The 19,662-nt window shown below is 38.0% G+C and overlaps 1 long non-coding RNA gene across 1 annotated transcript in view; it reads right to left on the reverse strand.

Annotated features, from left to right (window-relative positions):
• Positions 1-282: 282 nt before the first annotated feature.
• LOC132374251 (uncharacterized) overlaps positions 283-19,662 on the reverse strand; it is a 64,233-nt gene continuing 44,853 nt past the window's right edge. The window contains exon 3 of the long non-coding RNA XR_009505609.1: positions 283-612. This is a non-coding gene — a long non-coding RNA (uncharacterized LOC132374251). The remainder of the gene's footprint in view (positions 613-19,662) is intronic.

Below are 19,662 nucleotides of genomic sequence, written 5' to 3' on the forward strand. Positions count from 1 at the left end.
GGAAACAAGCAAGCAGGCAATGGTGAGAAGGGGGAGAAAGGAAACAAGACAGAAATATTTAAACAAAACAAAACCAAAAAAAGCAAGGTTCTAGCCTGTAGAAATTTTTAAAACTCGATTTATGTCACAACTAAACCATATTATCATCACCTACTATGGCTTAATAGTTTTCAAACTTTTTGAAGCAAACAAACTTCTATGTCAAATAAATAAAATCTTGGGGTTTTTTTATTTTTAAAATTTTTATTATTATTATTATTATTTTTTTTATTCTGTGGGTCAATATAAGACAAAGATAACCTATTTTCCATCTGGAAGTGACTTGCACCACACACTTTTTGGCTTATTCCTGGTTTGCTCTTGGGAAAAAATGCCCCTTCCCTTTTTAGAGTGAAGATAAGCACTTTCTTTGGAGATTGACAGGGAGACAAAACAAAATTAAATAATAACCTTCTGCAAATTTCAAATTTAATTTTTTTCAAAGGACCAGTTTCTCCCAATCCCTCAACTTGTGATGTCCTTTTTGAAGTCCTCCCTAGATTCTCAGGCAGTGCTGGTGGAATCTCAGCAACCGTGCTCTGGAAAGATTGACGAGCCTTCCTTCCATGATGCCTGCATTGGCAGAAGGGCAAGACAGAAGATGCACATTAGAAGTTGTGCCCCAGAAACAAAGGACAAAGGTGCATGATTGCATCCCTCCCCACAATGTCTAGAAGGAGAGAGGGGCTCAGCCGAGCAGTGGGTGGTGATGTGTGGACCTATTCTCACCTTCCTGCTGCCGGATGGATCCAAATAAGTTTCCATGGTTTTGAAATGAAACTCACCTGGGTGTATGTGGTTTGGTTTAATTTTTCAGGTGTAGGTGCTCCCCAAGGTCAAATTGAAACCCTCAAACTGGTGCCTCTTAAGAGGCTGACCCTTATAATTTATGCAATGTGTGCTTCAGACCCCCATCACCTGAAACAGGTGGATTCTCACAGCCCAACAGGACCCACCTCCCAGCCAGTGACCCCATGGGGTCCTGAGCTGACAAGAGAGACTTGTGTCTAGCTCTGACTCAGAATGAAGGCATCTTGGACCCCAAAATAAACTCCATTTACTCTAGGCCCTGCCCCCTTAAACAGATTTCCAGTACACAAAGATGATGTAAATCCTTCAAATTTATACCCAAATGAAATCATTATAATTAAATATACATATATATATAAATATACAGTATGTATGTCCACACATGTTTTTAAGTGTGTGTGTATATATACAATTCCAAATCTTGCTTTTTCACTTAATGATATGACTTGCAGAATTTTCCATATGATCATATTTAGATCTACCTCATCCTGTTTAATAGCTGCAAAATATTCCATGGTATGTATATGCTACAATTTATCTAGTCTTTTATTTAGGAAATAGGAGGTTTCCTCTCCTTCCCTCATTTTTTTTTTTTTTTAGCCTTACAAATAATGCTGCAATAAACAGCCTTAGACATAGATATCTATAGATAGATAGATAGATAGATAGATAGACAGACAGACAGATAGATAGATAGACAGATATCGATAGATAGATAGATGATACCTATTTACTTAAAAACACATGTCCATGGGGTATATAGATTTGCCTGGAAAAGAATATATGACTTTTAAATTTTGACAGGAATTGCCCACCAAAATTATTGCACAAATTTACCTTCCCACCAGCACTGCAGGAGACTTCCAGGTAAACCTCACCAAAACAGGACTTTATCAAATTTTATTTGGTGCCATAGTTAAATAGATGGCCGTGTATATTGCATTGTTATTTTGATTTGCATGTCTTTAATTATGAGTGTAACTGAGAAGTCTGTTTGGTGGCTATTTACATTTTTATTGTCATGAACTGGATGTTGATATATTATTTTTCCATAGAATTATTCACTTTTTTTTTTTTACTAATATAACAGAGCTCTTTGTACAGTAAGGAAAGAAGCCTGTGGTCCATCATGTTGCAAAATTTCCCCAGTATATTGTTTATCTTTTGGCTTTGTGTATTTTTTATGTAAAAGTTTAAAACACTTTTTGCAAAATTAATCAATATTTTTCTTTATTACTTCTGGCCTTCCTTTATCCAGATGATTTTTGAGATCAACCATCTTTTCTTAGAACTTACAGTTATAACTAATTTTAACGTATCACACAGCTTTTAAAAGATGACTGTTAATTCATAATCTCAGTGATTCCTGGATGATGTTCCTGTGAAAGCTTTGGCACTTGTTAATGAACTTTTGTCCTAAGTGACCTTTTCTCAAGGAAGACAAAGTCATTAGCTGCTTGCCCTTCCCATCATATTGGTACGTGAAAAGATGAGTTTTTGAGGACCCTGAATGCTGGTTAAATAATTACGTGAACATTCATGGTAACAGCTGCCAAGTTTCCTGATTTTTTTAATTGTGAAAGATTCCTGGGCTGTTACAGTCCTAATTTAATCTACAATTTACCTTATTCAATGGTAGTGCCATTTACTTTTGTTTAATTAGAGTGATATTTCTTTTGATGAAATACCTTGAAAGCGTGGCCTTAGGGACACGCTGAGCACGCTCAGTACTTGTGTCTATGGTGGGGTTGGGTGGGAGGAGGAAGGAGGGGGATGGGGCTTGGGTGAGCCAGCAGTGTTTTCCATTCAGATTCTCCTCTGATGCCCTGGGCCCATGCTTCCCTTCCCTTTGGAGTATAACTTGTGGTTCTGGTGCCTTTAGGGAATGGGTCAAGTCATGCTAAAGGTTGCTGTGGTGGGAATACATATCACATATCAAATGGGAAATTGTTCTTCACTCACTCACACCAATGCTGCGTTATTTTTTTTCACTTACTTTTCAGTAATTTCAATCCTTATGTAATGAACACGTATTAATTTTACTTTTTAAAAGAACAATGGATGTGGGGAAAAGGTAAATAACAATAATGTAGAAATTTAACTCTTGTTGGGTGAACAGAGAAGATTCCTGAGTTCATTCATTTTGAAACAAATGTGGGAGGGTGAGAATACATGAGCTGACAAGGGGCCCTAAAGGTCACCTGGTGATCAGATGTCCATGTGACAACAAAGGCAGAGACTGGAGTGACGCAGCTATAAGCCAAGGGATGGCAAGGATGGCCAGCGACCAGAAGATGGGAGAAAAAGAGACGTGGCCTTGCTGAGACCTTGATTTTGGACTTCTGGCTTCCAGAATGTGAGACAATCAATTTCTGTTCCTTTAATCTACCCAGTTTGCGGTAATTTGCTATGGCAGCCCTGGAAGCTAATACAGATACTGAGGCTCATTAAGTAGAAAGTATGACCAAATCCACTCAGCCAGGATTCACACTGAGGTGTCCCTGATTCCAAAAAAGTCATGTTTTTTTCTCTACTCCACACTGCAAATGAGTGGTGGAGGTGACCTGATGGTGCACCCTCCAACCCCACTGCGCTAGCAAAGATAGAGTGGAAGGAGGCGGGAGGATAAACCTCTCCCAGGGGTGTTACTTCTTCTCTGAGCTCCGCAATCATGCAAGCAGGTTTTCTCAAAGCAATAGCTATCACATAGAATAATCACAACTCCACAGTTCAGCTAAGGAATAGTTACCTTAGGAATACAAATCAAGTTAGAAAAGGCTTAATAATAATAATAATAGTGGCAGAAGAATAGCTCAGGTGAAGAGCTTTGCAAGCGTCATGTTGTTTATTGTATCTTGTCCTCAAGCTAACACTACTTGTCACCATTTCTCTAATGAGGGACTTGAGGTTCGGAGAGCATAAGTGACTTTCTTAAAGACACACAACACAGAAGTGGGGTTCTGAGTTTTAACCCTATGAACTGACTCTACACCAAGTGCTGCCCTAATAGAAAGTTGTCGTAAAGGATGAGCCCGCGAGAGAGCTTTGAGGGTATAATTAGGTCACTTCCACTGGGGCTTCCAGACTAAAGTCTCACTATCAGCTCCTGGGGAAGATGCATTTGTCCTTTCAGCCTCTTGGCCCAGGAATCTTTTTTTTAATTTTTATTTTTTATTGGAGTATATTTGATTAACAGTGTTGTTAGTTTCAGGTGTGCAGCAAAGTGATTCAGTTATATGTATATGTGTATCTATTCTTTTTCAAATTCTTTTCCCATTTCAGTTATTAGAGAATAGCGAGCAGAGTTCCCTGTGCTATCGTTGTTGGTTATCTATTTTAAATATAGCAGTGTGTACATGTCAATCCCAAACTCCCCATCTGTCCCTCCCCCGACCCTTCCCCCCAGAAGAAACTGGATGTGGCAAATTGGAGGCTTGCCTGGGGGGCCCTAGCCTTCAGGGAAGAGGGAGGGTGGGACTGAGGGATGCCAGGGAGGAAGGAGGCTCCTCTCCTCTCCCTCCCGGCCTCTCCACATGCATATTAAAAGTAGTCCATAAAATCTCTTCCTTTCAAAATACCTGGGTTTGTTGTTTGGTACCAATTACCCCAATCTTTTCTTTTCTCCTCCTCTTCCCTGTTCCTCTAAAGCTTAAAGTCACATAAACAGATGGCACTGGATGAAAGTAGTGTTGGGCGTGGGAGGGAGACTCCGTGGGCAGATGGGCCAGTACCGACAGAGGGTACTTGTGGGTGGAGGGGCTGCGTCCTCACGGATTGTTCTGATGCAACTTTTCAGTGTGTCAGGAGTTGTTCCCAAATTCTTTGTCAGAAATTCATCACATCTTATTAAAAGGACTGTTTTATTCGTATACTCTCTTTTCTTTTTCCACAGTGAACACAGGGGAGCCTAAAGAGAATTTAAACTCAGGTTTAAATCAAAACTCTGATCAGTGAACATAAATATTTTCCCATTCAAAAAAGAAAGGAAAAAAAAGGTTTTGGAAACTTCCTTGATGACTTGATTTTCCTTCACTTGTTGTGCCCTCTCTTCTCTCTCTCAAGGCCTCTTTCCATTTTTTCAGACATCACAAAGCAGAAAAGAAACTTATCTTACATAGACTCATCCGGGACGAGGAGCCCACCGCACACTGCAGGCTGTAAGGGTGACTGTGGTTAACCATTTCACAGAGAGAAACCTCTTTCTGGGGAGAGCAGACAGAGAAGAGGTTGAATTTTTTGCTCACTTGGAATTGACAAAATAAAATTGGAGAACTGGGGTCTGTAAGACCAAGAGGGACAGAGAAATAATGAAACAACAGCCTGATAGACTATCTCACCAACCTGTGTCTTTCAGAACCCCACTGCCCTCTCTTCATGCTCCTGGAAACCCAGGTGTCTGGGGAATTTTATCTGGGATGGTGATAGGGAAAAAGTAGGGTTCTAGGAAGAACTGTTAAAACAATCAGTTTTGGATTTCTGACCTCAAACCTGTGTGGACAATAGATAGAACTTTCTATATCCAAAAACAATTTCTTCTTCAGTGTCCATTTTGCCTGTTGGGAGAAACTTGTTTTCAGGCAAGTCAGGCCCTCACCCCCTCCCACCCCCCAGGATTGTGTTCAAATACAAAAGCAAAGCTCTCTTTCTACAGCCCTGTCCCCCTCTGGACCACTCAGGTGTGCAGGAAGTCCCTCTACTGATGGCTGCTGGTGCCACGCTGGGCACCCAGAGACCTGGAGAGCTTCCTTGGGCCATCTTCCCAGATGCACCATTTCTATTTTTGCTTTCTTGGTAATTCCCTTTTATCCTCTCAACCCCCAGTAACACTGTTCCACAAGTCACCTAGGACTTCAGAGGAAAGTATTTTGTGACACAAAATGCAGTGAAAACTCTACACTAATGTTGTTTTTTGATCCTATAAAGAGAAGGAAAACTCCTGAGTTGCTGCCAGCCTATTTGATTTTTTGTCTTCTTTCGTGTTACTTCAGGACTCCAAAACATCAACTAAAAATCAGAGTCTTGTCACAGAACAAAAGTAAAATGCCGTTTTCCCCATGGTGTGGATAAGCAAACACATACGCACCAGTTCTCAGGGTTGGGCATGCTGTAGCACCATGCAAGTCTCATTCACCAATGGTAGAAATATAAGTGGTCTACAGCCTCGTGGTGAGGAATTTGGCAGTAGGCATCTAAAAACCTTACACATTTGGAACACTGATCAGTTCTACTCGGAAAAATTTTAATTATAGTTAAAAGTGACTCATATACCCCAAAATGTGTGTACACGATATTTATTAAAGTACTGCTTAAATAGTGAATAATTTGAAAACATTTAAAAATCCAAAAATGGACTCACTAAATATTTTAGGGTATTTTCATACAATGGAGAAAGTATGCAGCCATTAAAATTTGTTGTAGATGAATATTTAACCACATTAAAAATGTCACTGATATATTGGAAAGTTCATATTACAAAATAAGATTTATAGTATTGTTTTTGTAAAAACTTATATTTACATTATGTAATATGAATAGAACAAAGACCAAAAAAACCCCTAAAAGCTGAAATGTTATCATTAGTATTCCTAGATTATGGGCAATTAAAATTTCTTTCTTTTTCTAAAATGCTCACAATGTATTTTCTATACCTGTATAGTTTATAATTAGAACTTTTTAAAAGAAATCCCCTGGATGAACAGTGACAATACTTTTTAATATTTTGTTCTTTCCATCAAAATGTTCTCTCCAACATAAAGCCCAACAGAAGGCGGCACAGAGCTCAGCCCCTACATACTTTATACAAGCTGGAAGAAGAAACTTCACAGAAATGAAAACTATTTGTGTTTCACACACCTGTTCTAAACTGGAGGCTAAAGATAACAACTCCTGCTGAATTCAAAGCAAATTTACAAAAAACAAAAACAATCTCCTCAAAAAACAAACAAAAAACCCCACCATCTTCCACATACTCTTTCAGTGAACACTAAATTCACTTTCTAGTTGATTGTCCAATTCCTCCCTATTATTTTTCCTGTAAAATGAGCCACTAGGTTCATGATCACTCAAACCAGACAGCTCTTATTGATCATTAGCAACACTGAAATCCAAGAATATAGAAATTGCACAAACCTGAGATCAAATCTGCAAAGGACAACCGAGAGGATGGTCTAACGAAAGGAATTGCATGTATAAAGAAGTGGTATTTATAGTACATATATATACTTTTTTCTTTAAGATTCTTTATGATACGTATATATATATATATATATATATATATATATATATATAAAAGAAAAAAATTATAGTTGGAAAGTCTCTTAGTAAATAAAAGGGAGCTCTTACTATATATCATTACATCACTATTAATTAATTTTAACTTCTGAAAGAATGTACTTCATAGAAATAAAAAACCACTGATGTTGCAAAATGGAAACAACTGTTGAAATGATACATTTATGTGACTTGACTGCGTGCAGCATCTTTGCTCTCTTCCCCTGCCGCACTCCAGAAGGCCAGTGTCCCCCAGAGAGGAGCTTCTACACAAGTCTGGTGCCCCAGTTCTTATGTCTGGTGCCCCAGTTCTTAAGTCTCGTGCCCAACTTTTTGCAGCTGCCACCCAGAAGACACCCCTGATCACCTGGCTCTAGAGGCCAGGGGGGCTTAAGTTCCTGGGTTCCATTGAGACTGTCACAATTGGAGGGATAGTATTTGGCAGACTACTGCTCCCAGGGCACTGCAAAGACAGCAGGCTGAAACACACCTCAGTCTTTCTGAGAAGGAGGCCTATTTGCTTGTCCAGAAGCTTCAGCTTGAGGGGCAGGCTTCTGGCATGCAGCACTTACAGGGGCCTACAGAGATGTTCCCAAGAAATGGAGGCTGGTGGAGGCAATCTTCATGCTTTGCCTCTGCCTTGCCCCAGATTACCAGTATCTTACAGAAAGGAGTTTATACCCTTCTCCGGCACCTTGAATTTTGTGGCTACTGCCAGGGGACACCTCCTCATCTCCTGGCTTTGATGATTAGCATGGTTTGTGCTTACAGGTCCCTCAAGACTGTAACCAACAGCAAAAGAATACTTAAATAGCTACCACCCCCAGGGCACAGCAAGAGGCAACAGCCCAAGGAGCTCAGTCTTTCTGGAAAGAGGCCTATTAGCTAATCATCATAGCTGCAGCTTGAGGGGCTTCTGATTAAGCACACATCTAAGGGCTGACTGTAAACCTTTCCTGATACCTCTGAGGGTGGGCACTGTCTTCACGCTTTCCTTCTGTTGCATGCCAGAGAGCCAGCATTTCTTGAAGGGGAGCTCTTACACATGTCTGGTACCCCAGTTTTTATGTCTGGCACCCTGGCTTTTGCAGCTGCCACTCAGGAGACACCGCTTTGCCTGACTCTGGTGGCTGGGGGGCTTGCACTCCTGGCTCCCACAGGGCTGTAGCACCTAGAGGGAAGGCTACACCACCAGGGCTCTTACACACGTACAAGGCACTGCACAGAGGGCAACATGAAACACACTCCCAGACGTTTTGTGAAAGAGGCCTACGTGCTTGTCTTGGAGCGTCAGCCTCAGAGGCAGCCTTCAGGTTTGGCACATCTAGAGGTCTATGGATGTGCTCGCAGGGAACGTAGGCTGGAGGATGCCATCTTTGTGCTCTCCCTCTGCCTCACTACAGCTCACCAGTATCACCCAGAAGTGAGTTTGTATGCTCATCTGGAGCCCCAGTTTTTGCAACTGCTGCCCAGGGAACAACTCCAGATCAACTGGCTCCAGGGGCCAGCAAGGCTTACACATGTGGTCCCACAGGACTGTATATATTTGCATTATTTAAAAGCTGTTACCTGAGGGTCTGGCTTCCAATCAGCCTGAATCTAAGTGCTGACTGCAATCCTCCCCTTTGGGACACTGAGTGGTCTCAGCACACCTTCAACTACTGGGAGTTATTAAAAATAAAATAGGTTGCTTCAACAATCACAAAGGTTCGAGAGACATCCAAGGCCATGATTGAATGATAAGGTTTTCCTACACAAGGCCAACCCTTCAAGATTGGGAGAAGTGGCTGTTTTATCTAATGTGTAGAAACTAACACAGAGAGTCAAGCAAAATGAAGAAACAGAGAAATATATCCCAAATGAAAGAACAAGATAAAACCTTAGAAATACAGCTTAATGAAACAGGCATAAATGATTTACCTGATAGAGAGTTCAAAGTAATGGTCATAAAAATGCTCACCAAACTTGGGAGAAGAATGGCTGAACACAGTGAGAACTTCAACAAAGAGATAGAAAATATAAGAAAGTTCCAAATAGAAGTCACAGAACTGAAGAATACAATAACTACATGAAAAAAGACACCAGATGGATTCAACAACAGACTAGATGAAGCAGAAGAAAGGATGAATGAACTCAAAGACAGGACAAAGAAACTCACCCAATCAAAGCAGCAAAAATAAAAAAGAATGGAAAAAAAAAAAAAAAGAGTGAAGAAAGCTTAAGAGACTTATGGGACCACATCAAGCAGACTAATATTTGCATTAGAGAAATACCAGAATGAGAAGAGGGAGAAAGGGGCAGAAAACTTCTTTAAAGAAATAATGGCTGAAAACTTTCCTAACGTGGGGAAAGAAACAGAAATCCAGATCCAAGAAGCCCAGAGATTTCTAAAAAAGATGAACCCAAAGAGACCCACACCATGACACATTATAATTAAAATGTTGAGAACTGAGGCTCAAAGAAGTGAAGTTGTCCCTATTGCAAGGTTAAGTAACCAGATAATATCAGAGCCAGGGCCAGAATCTAGGTCTTCTCATTTCTAGTCGAGAAGTCTTCACCTCCACCACATTCTCCTAGATCACATCTCAGAATAGTGACACAACTTCCACTCCCTAGAAATGTTTGCCCTCTACATCGCCTAGGCACTTGAGGTTCTTGACTAACTACTGCTGCCCAGAAGAGGAAGTGGAGGGACTCAGTGAGCAAGCCCATTGCAGCTCAGGGTTTTGGAGTGCCGAGGAGACTCCATGGGGATAACTCCTCTCTGTACCTTGAGTTATCACTATCATCATTTCAGCGTCCAGTTCAGTGACTACACTCATTTCTTTGGGCAATATTATGAACAATGGCTTATAACTGTTTATTATTTTTAAATCCATCTATTGATCTCTCCTCGTTGATTTTACAATCCCATTTTTCCTATTTCTCTGTGCCCTTTGACCGGGAGTTTAAAAATAATATTAGAGACAGACAAGTTATTCTTATGCTTGAACCAATTCCAAGAACAGTGTTTTCCAGAGCAGGGAATGAGGAGGGGTTGCTTTGGCCTGAGTAGAGGTAGAGGAGCATTATTACGGCCTCGGACTGGGTCTAGTGCAAGCATCTCCTCTGATTAAGCACAGGCATCCTCTGAGATGCAACTAAAGGCACTATTGCCTTTGTGGCTCCTTTACATATAAAAATTTTTTTTAATTATTTTATGGTTGTATTGACACAATGACAAACAAAATCCAGGTTGGAGTCATCACTATATACTCACTATTATTATATTTATTGTTTCTTCTGATTTTAAAAGAAATTAATATTAATTATTTTTGAGGGTAGCGTGGGCCCTGGGCCCCATGCCTCCCGTGCCTGTTGGAAGAGTGGGCCTTCATCAGAATTAGATGGGCTGAGGCAAATCCTGCTCCCGTTGCGTACTCTTCGTGGTATCATGAGTTCCCCAAACCCCTGTTTCTTTTTCTCTAAAATGGGGATGATCATCAATCTTCTACCCAGGGCTGCTGTGAGGATAGAAGGAGATAATACATATAAAAGGAATATCTCCCCCCATCCCTCCATCTCCTCCCTTTCCTGGCAGACTGATCTGCAGCATGTGTCCTGGATTTCTCCCTTCTGTAATAACAGACAAACCACTGGTCAGTGGCATAGCCATTAGCAGAATCTAGTTTTCTAGATATCAGGTCATTTTTCTCCCTCTGCTCTTGTCAACACGTTCAGAACATTGCTAAAACTTTCTTATGATGACAATTTCCAAATGATTTCATATCTCCCCATTTGTGCACAAACACAAGCTAACCTCATGTATAGAATAATTCACCTTGAGCATCTTTTTAAAAATTAGCTAAATAACAGAGTTACTTCAACCACAGGAGACAGAGGAGGAATAATGTCCAATTAATGGTGAAAATATTATTCATTGATTCAAATTATTTGTTTTATCCTTTTACGTGTCAGGCACCAGAACAGTCTTACAAGCCAACACATCGGTATCTTCATAACCAAAATTCACTGTGAAAATAGACAAAGCATTTTTTTACAGTTACTTTTGGTACCTCAAAATCTTTGAGACAAATGTTCTACAGTGTCATGTGATAGGCAATTGTATGGCTTTTCCAATAAAGGAAGTGTGACAGTTTTTACTCATGTAGGATAATAGGCATTACAAAACTGGCAGTAATGACTCCAGAGTTTCTAGTATAATTACCAACCTCTGGTGCAGTGATTCTAAACCATTAGTTCTTAAGGCACAGACTTCCAAATCAGAAAAATTTTGATAGTATTTGTGAAGGGTATAAAAGATAAAGAATGAATTAAAAAATGAGCACAGAATTATTTATAATGGAGAAAAGTAAGGAAGTAAAAACACCCAACAGGAGGGACTAGTTAGCAATTATGGCCTATCCATATGATGGAATGCTATAATATGGATTACATTTTGGGGATGGGACAGTGCTCATATCATGCAGAGCAAAAGCTGAATAGAAAACAATAGTGATAGCATGATGCTCTCTAAATGGCACACAAAAACAAAAATGGTGAAAATAACCAAGATTGATGCATTCTGTAGTATCCTGAGGCCTGCCTTCCTCAGCTATTCATTTGTCATGAACAGTTGTGAAAGATTTCAAAGTGGGGAAAAAAGTGGGTGAATATATGGTGCAAATGATTCTTTTTCATATAAATGCAATTTAATTGTGTCCTATTGGAAAGCAATTGATCATTGCCCTATGGAAGAACAATTTTAAGACTATTTGTAAATTCATTTTATAGTTCCTTATTCCCTCCCTATATGGTTCTTAGAATTCTCCCTTGAACTGGTTGCAACATCTTACTGCTTCCCTTATTTAATTAATGAGTACAATAAAACCTTTGATACATGTTCATTTTATATTTGTATTAGAGTCTGATTTTACCTTTTTGTAAAATTTTTCTTTGACATATTTCATCACCAATGAGATAACTCTTCCCTCCTTTATACAACCCCATCACCATCTGACATGGACCAAAGCCTAAAACAAGGTCTTTAAATCATTGGCCCATGATAGGTCTAGATTATCTGACAGAAGGAAAAGATATCAAGTAAAACAGATGTTATAAGATGAACAACCTCACTATGAGAAGTCTGGAAACCCAATCTCTGGTTACTGGTTTGAGATCATCAGATATGCATACTTTCCTTTGATAAATTTTAAATGTATGTGTTGTGCTAGGCTGAACTACATGAAATTTCTATCTTATAGGTTACAATTGTCAAATATCAGCATATTCAAACCATTCAATCTAATATATAATATATATATAATATATGCATATATACACATACATATAGCACACATTTATGCAGAATAAAACCCTAAATGATAATGGAATTTTCTGGGCTAATTTAGGAATAAGCAGAGAACTGCATTTCTTTGTGTTTCTCTGTTTCTTTAAGCTCTTGTTTGTGAAACTTTCTGTGAAATGTCAAGAGGAGAAGCAGTGCAGTATTGTAAGAAACTTATTAATCCAGGAATTAAAAGACTTTTAGTCTAACTCTTGCTCTAAAATGCACTCATTCCATTAGTAAACATCACCTTAGAAAACTTTTCTTTGATGATGAAGGATCTTGCAGTTTCTCTGGAGTACCATTTTGACAATCTGTTTTTCCTGACGATCTGGAATGAACAGGAAGTAAAGTAGAGTTGGAGCTTGAAATTCTCTGTTTTACTTTTGGCCGGTTAGCATCAAGTTTTGAAGAAAAGCAATTCTTATTATGAAATTCTTTTTCTGATTGACTTCTTTCTACCAAAGGGGAGAGCAGCAAACACAAAGCCTGACTGAGATTCCTTCAGCAGAACTTCAGTGATTCTGAGTTTGACTCTCCTGTATTTTCGTTCTACAGAGCACATCCCTCCCACACAAACTCACACTCTCCCATATCCATCATGGTGAGTGTGCCACTCATGAAGACAATGGCTCAGGCATGCAGGAGGAGGGCGATGCCCTGCCCGTAATACCACGTGCGCTCTTGCTTCCAGTTACGGCAAAGACTTGCATTGAGTCATCTTCACGTTCTCACCTTCTCCTCGGCAGTGCATGTGACCTTCAAGCACAGGTCTTAGAAGAATGACCAGGATGATGGAGAGACAAAAGAGAAAGGGTACACATTTTTTGTATAATAGCTTTATTGAGATATTATTCATATACCGTAAAACTCAACCTTTTAAAGTATTATATTCAGTGATTTTAATGCATTCAAAGCGTTGTGTGATCATAGCCAATAATTTAGAACATTTTTATCGTCCCCCCCCAAAAAAATCTCTCTTACTCATTAGTAGTCAACTCCCTATTTTCCTCTCCCCCAGCCCCTGGCAACCAGTAATCTACTTTCTATGTCTACGGATTTGCCTATTCTACACATTTTATATAAAAGACTCATACAATATGTGGCCTTTTTTGTCTGACTTCTTTCACTGACCATGTTTTCAAGGTTCATCCATGTTGTAGTATGTATGAGCACTTCATTCTTTTTATGGCTGAATGATATTTCATTGTATGAATCTATACCATATTTTGTTTATCAGTTCATCAACTGATGGATATTTTAAATTTTTCTACTCTTTGGCTAGTATAAAAATGCTGCTACTGTGAACATTTATGTACAAGTTTTTGTGTAGATGTATGTTTTCATTTCTCTTTTTTTTAATTGAAGTATAGTTGATTTACAATGTTGTGCCACCCTCTGCTGCACAGCAAAGTGACTCAGTTATACACATATAGACATTCTTTTTTTATATTCTTTTCCATTATGGTTTATTGCAGGATAATGAGTATAGTTCCCTGTGCTATACATTAGGACCTTGTTGTTTACCCATCATTTCTCTTGAGTATATATCTAGGAGTGGAATTTCTAGGTCATATGAGTACTCTGTATTTAATATTGTGAAGAACTGCCAACTGTCCTCCAAAGTGGCTGCATCACTTTATATTCCTATAAATAAAGCAAAAGTGTTCCAATTTCTCCATATCCTTGCCAACACTTGTTATTATTTGTCTCCTTGATTATAGTCATCCTAATGGGTGCAAAGTAGTATCTCATTGTGGCTTTGATTTTCGTTTCCCTAATAGCTAATGATGTTGAGCATCTTTTCACGTGCTTATTGGTCATTTATATATTTTGTTTGGAGAAATGTCTCTTCAGATCCTTTGCCCTTTTTTAAAAAATTGGGTTATTTTTCTCTTTATTATTAAGTTGTAAAAGTTCTATATTTATTATGAACACAAGTCCCATGTAAGACATATGGTTTTGCAAATATTTTTTCTGTTATATGAGTGGTCTTTTCACTTTCTTGATGATGCCTTTTGCAGAACAAAAGTTTTAAAATTTGATCAAGTACAATTCATCTATTTTTTCTTTTGCCACTTGTGACTTGGTTTTGTATCTAGGAAGGCTTTGCCTAATTCAAGGATATAAAGATGGACTCCTATAATTTCTCCCAAGAGTGTTATAGTTTTAGCTCTTACATTAAGGTTTATGACCCACACAGAGTTAATATTTGTATATAAGGAAGGAGACCAACTTCATTCTTTGGTATGTGGATGACCAGTTCTCCCAACACTATTTGTTGAAAAGATTTCCCCATTAAATTGTCTTGGCACCCTTGCCAAAAATCAACTGACCACAAATGTGAGGGTTTATTTATGGAATCTAAATTCTTTTCCATTGATTTACATATTTATCCTTATGCCAGTACCACACTGTCTTGCTTTCTGTTGTTTTGTAGTAGGCTTTGAAATCGGAAGGATGATATCCTCTTCTAACTTTGTTCTTATTTTACAAGATTGTTCTGGCTATTCTGTGTCCCTTGATTTCCATGTGAGTTTTCTGCCCAAAAAAAAAAAAAAAGCCAGCTGGGATTTTGATAGGATTTTGACTTGCATTGAATCTGTAGATCAATTTGCGGAGTATTTTCCTCTTAACAATAAATATTAGGTATTCCAATCTATGAACATGGAATGTCTTTCCATTAATTTAGGTCTTCTTTAATTTTTTTGATGATGTTCTGTAGCTTTCACTATACAGATCTTACATTTCCCGTGTTAAATTTGTCCCTAAGCATTTTATTCTTTTTGAGACTATTGTAAATTGAACCATTCTCTTAATTTCATTTTCAGATTGTTCATTGCTAGTGTATAAAATCAATTATCTTCTGTACATTGATCTTGTACCCTGCAATCTGGATGAATTCATTTATTAGTTCTAATATTTTATTTTGCGGCTTAAGATTTCTGTATATAAGGTCGCGTCATCTGCAAATAAAGATAGTTTTAATTCTTTCTTTACAATCTGGATGTCTTTTACTTCTCTTTCTTGTATAATTGCCCTGACTTGATCCTCCAGTACAATGTTGAATAGAAGTGGTGAGAGTGGACATTCTTGTCCTGTTTCTGATTTTCGGGGAAAACTTTCAGTCTTTTACTATATAGTGTGATGTTAACTGTGAATTTTTTATAGAAACTCTTTATCACATTGAGAAAATTCCTTTATATTCTTAGGTTTGGGAATGCTTTTATTATGAAAGGGTGTTGGATTTTGTAAAATTCTTTTTCTCCATCTATTGAGATGACCGTGTAGCTTTGTTAATTATTCTATTATTATGGTGCATCACATTGATTGCTTTTACAATGTCAAACCAACCTTAGATTCGTTGGATAAATCTTATTTGAATTAATCCTCTTTATATGTTTCTGGACTCAGTTTGTTAGTATTTTGTTGAGGACATTTTGTCTATATTTTTAAGGGATTATTGGTCTATAGTTTTTTTTTTAAATTTTTATTGGAGTATAGTTGCTTTATGATATTGTGTTAGTTTATACTGTACAGCAAAGTGAATCAGCTATATGTACACATATATCCCCTCTTTTTTGGATTTCCTTCGCATTTAGGTCGCCACAGAGCACTGAGTAGAAGTCCCTGTGCTAAACAGTAGGTTTTCATTAGTTATCTATCTTATACATAGTAATGTATATATGTCAATCCCAATCCCCCAATTCATCCCATCCTCCCTTTCCCCCTTGGTATCTATACGTTTGTTCTCTATGTCTGTGTCTCCATTTCTGCTTTGTAAATAAGATTGTCTATACCAATTTTTTCAGATTCCACATATAGACATTAATATATGATATCTGTTTTTCTCTTTCTGACTTACTTCACTGTGTAACAGTCTCTAGGCCCATCCATGTCTCTATAAATGACCCAATTTCGTTCCTTTTTATGGCTGAGTAACATTCCCTTGTATATATGTACCACATCTTCTTTATCCATTCCTCTGTTGATGGACATTTAGGTTGCTTCCATGTTCTGGCTATTGTAAATAGTGGTCTGTAGTTTTGTTTTCTTTTCTTGTGGTGTTTTAATCAGGTTTTGGTACCAGTGTAATACTAGCTTCATGGAATACGTTGGAAAGTATTCCTTCATGTTCTGTATTTTGAAAAATTTTGTGATGAATTGGAGTTAGTTATGCTTTAAACATTTGGTAGAATTCATCAGTGAAGCCATGCGAGTCTGAGCTTTTATTTGTAAGAAGCTTTTTGATGACTAATTCAATCTCTTTACTTGTTATATGTCTATTCAGATTTTCTGTCAGTTTTGGTAATTTGTTTCTGGTACACACATGTTAAAAGAAAAAACTTAATTTGAAACTTCTTTCCCTCCGTCTCATCTACCTTGTTAATTAGATTCATCTCCCTGACAGTCACTGTAGAAAAAAATGAGAAAGAAAAAGTACTATCTATTTACATATTGCAGATTCCTTTAGATTTTGCTGCCCATGGTTTCTCTTCATATACATGGTCTCCTTCTAGCTACTGCTCCTTATCTTGAAAACTACTCAACTACAGAGAAACATAAAAAGTCGGGGGGAGGGTGATGGGGCAGGGGAGAGACTGCCCCAGTAAGATTTAAGTCCATGTTGCTTGGCCACGTGGATAAAAAGTTAGGCACACCAAATTTCACTAATGCCCCCATGTGGGCATCATAAAGCTCTTACAGTGAGTAACTGTTAACACAGGTGTGATGATTCATAACTTCAGCAGAACTGAGAACATGAAATCCTGTATTTCCTTCCTCCTTAGGATTGTTCAGAGGGAGAGAATACTGTTTCTTCTAGGAAAGTTAATTGCAAGTTTCTTTCCTTTCTTTCTGAATCAAATCTTACATTTATTGATGGAGAACCACTTCCACAAAGAATGAGGTAAAAAAGACTACAATTCTCATATTAATTCCAAGGTGATTTAACAAAGAGGCATCAATACTGTTGTTATTAGAAGGAGATGAATTATTTTCCCCTCAATGTACTTTAAAAAACAAAAACTAAACACCACACCACCAACAAATACCCCTTAAACTTGTATTCAGACTGCAGTGAGAAAAACTATTTTAGCAAAGTTAGCATTTTCCTAGTATTGCCCCATCTTGGATTTGAGTTTTTGAATGGGCATGAGCAGTGCCTTTTCTTCTGAGAGATTTAACAGCCTTTTCTGCAGGCCATTCCCTCCAACTCTACCTTATCACCCTGCACTGTAATATTTTATTTTATTTACCAAGAAGTAAATGTTACAGTCTTGGGGACTTGACTGCACAGAAATTATCTAGCAGTTGTGTCCACTGAAGGGTTTCACTGCATCTGAATTTGCCCTAAACTCTCCCGCCACTGCACGGCTATTAGGTCATGAAAGGAAGACCAGCGGCTTCTCCATGACCTGGACCCTGGCTTATGGTTTTACAGTTAACTGTGTGCAACCCTGGGATAATCATTTACACTCAATTCTATAGTTTCTCTTATATTTTCTTAAAGCTGCTGTTCTTTACCTTTATAAAAATAATGCTTGATTCAAATTGATTGCCAGTCTTTTCATTTACTTATAAACTTGTTATTTTGAAATAATTTCAGACTTGCAGAAAAGTTGCAGAAATAGCAAAAAGGACCCCCATATCTCCTTCACCAGGTGTCCCCAGATGGTAATATTTTACCAGATTTGTTTTGCCTATGTTAATGTTTTTAAAAAAGCAGTGATCTCAAGGGGGGATTATGGAACGTGTGTTCTCATTCCATCAAGGGGCAGGCAATCAACTATCAATAAAATGTAAAACATTAACAAGGCAGCTTTGTTGCTATTCAAAACTCATCTCCAACTTTCTTAATCAGTTTTTTTCTTGTTTTCCTTCTTAGTTTGTTTGCTTCTGGAGCCCTGTTTCAGAAAGTCTTAGAACATACGTTCTTGTCCATTTAATAAACATTGCAGGACCTGAAAAAGTCTGTCCTCAATTATTTCATAACTGAAACTAAAGCAAGTTTTAGCATGTCAATCTGATATTGTAAGCTACACACAGGAAGCCCACGTTTGTCATAGAGTGTCTTAGTCCTGAATGGTAAGCAAGGCATTATTGCTTCTTATAAAGTAGTCTATAAAGTAAGGTTAACACTCATTTATCAGCATATATAGCTTAACTCAGATATTAAACAAATTAAAGAGACCTCTATTTTCTACCTGACAGTGACAAAGTAAGTGTCACAACAGGTAGAATAATAACAAAACAAAAATATTTAATATGTCATAAAGTGTTTATTTTCTAGTTTGAGAGAAACAAGGACATTATTTTGACACTATAATTACTCTTTCTTTTCCACTTTCTTTCTTGTTCATGGATCTTATCTGCACAGACTTAGATTATTCATAATCCTTGGTTCATGACACACTCACCATTGGTCCATATCTGGCTCTTTTATTAATTAATTAATTAATTAATTTATTTATTTATTTATAATAATATAAAAACACCCATGAACCCACTACCCATCATCACCAACACACAAGCCAGTACTTTGGCAATAATTTGGTTCTAGTGTTCTGGTCCTCTCCCGTTTTATATCTGTGCTTCTCCCCACCCAGCATTTAGGACTGTAGCCACCATCCTAAATTCTTTGTTTATCATTCCATTGCCTTTCTTTTTAATATGAATTTTTTTCTTTGCTCCTCTTGATTAGCAGATCAACTTATTTTGTTTATTTTCAAGTCCTTCCCAGGTTTCACTCAGATATGCCTTTCACATAATTGTATTTGAGAGAATGTTTTTGTTCATCAGTGTTGGCGTAATCAATTCTTCATTTATTCTTATGACTGGCAAGGGCAGGGGAAAAACCCCATCTCACTGGACAATAAAACCAAGAAGTTGTTCTGTGAGTTGTCTTAGTTACCTCATGCTGAGTCTTCTCATGACACGCCAGCTTTGGGGGGCTTCTCCGCCACTCACTGAACAGTACCTGTGGCTATAGCCAATAGTACCTGATGACTGACGCTGTGAGTTTCCTTTTCAAGAGTTTTTCTGTATGATGGCTGACTTATGAACCCACACTGAGGAAGTTTTAAAGAAGGGAGGCTGACTTTGGGGGCGTTTGGCTGTATTATCCATTGAGGTCAATGGAAGTTGGTTCCACAGGAAGGGAAAATTACAGAGTAGTACAAAGAGTACTGGCTTCAGAGCTTGGAGACATGAATTGT

The sequence above is a fragment of the Balaenoptera ricei genome, chromosome 11 (genome assembly GCF_028023285.1).
Source record: "Balaenoptera ricei isolate mBalRic1 chromosome 11, mBalRic1.hap2, whole genome shotgun sequence".
In the NCBI taxonomy this organism is placed as follows: Eukaryota; Metazoa; Chordata; class Mammalia; order Artiodactyla; family Balaenopteridae; genus Balaenoptera; species Balaenoptera ricei.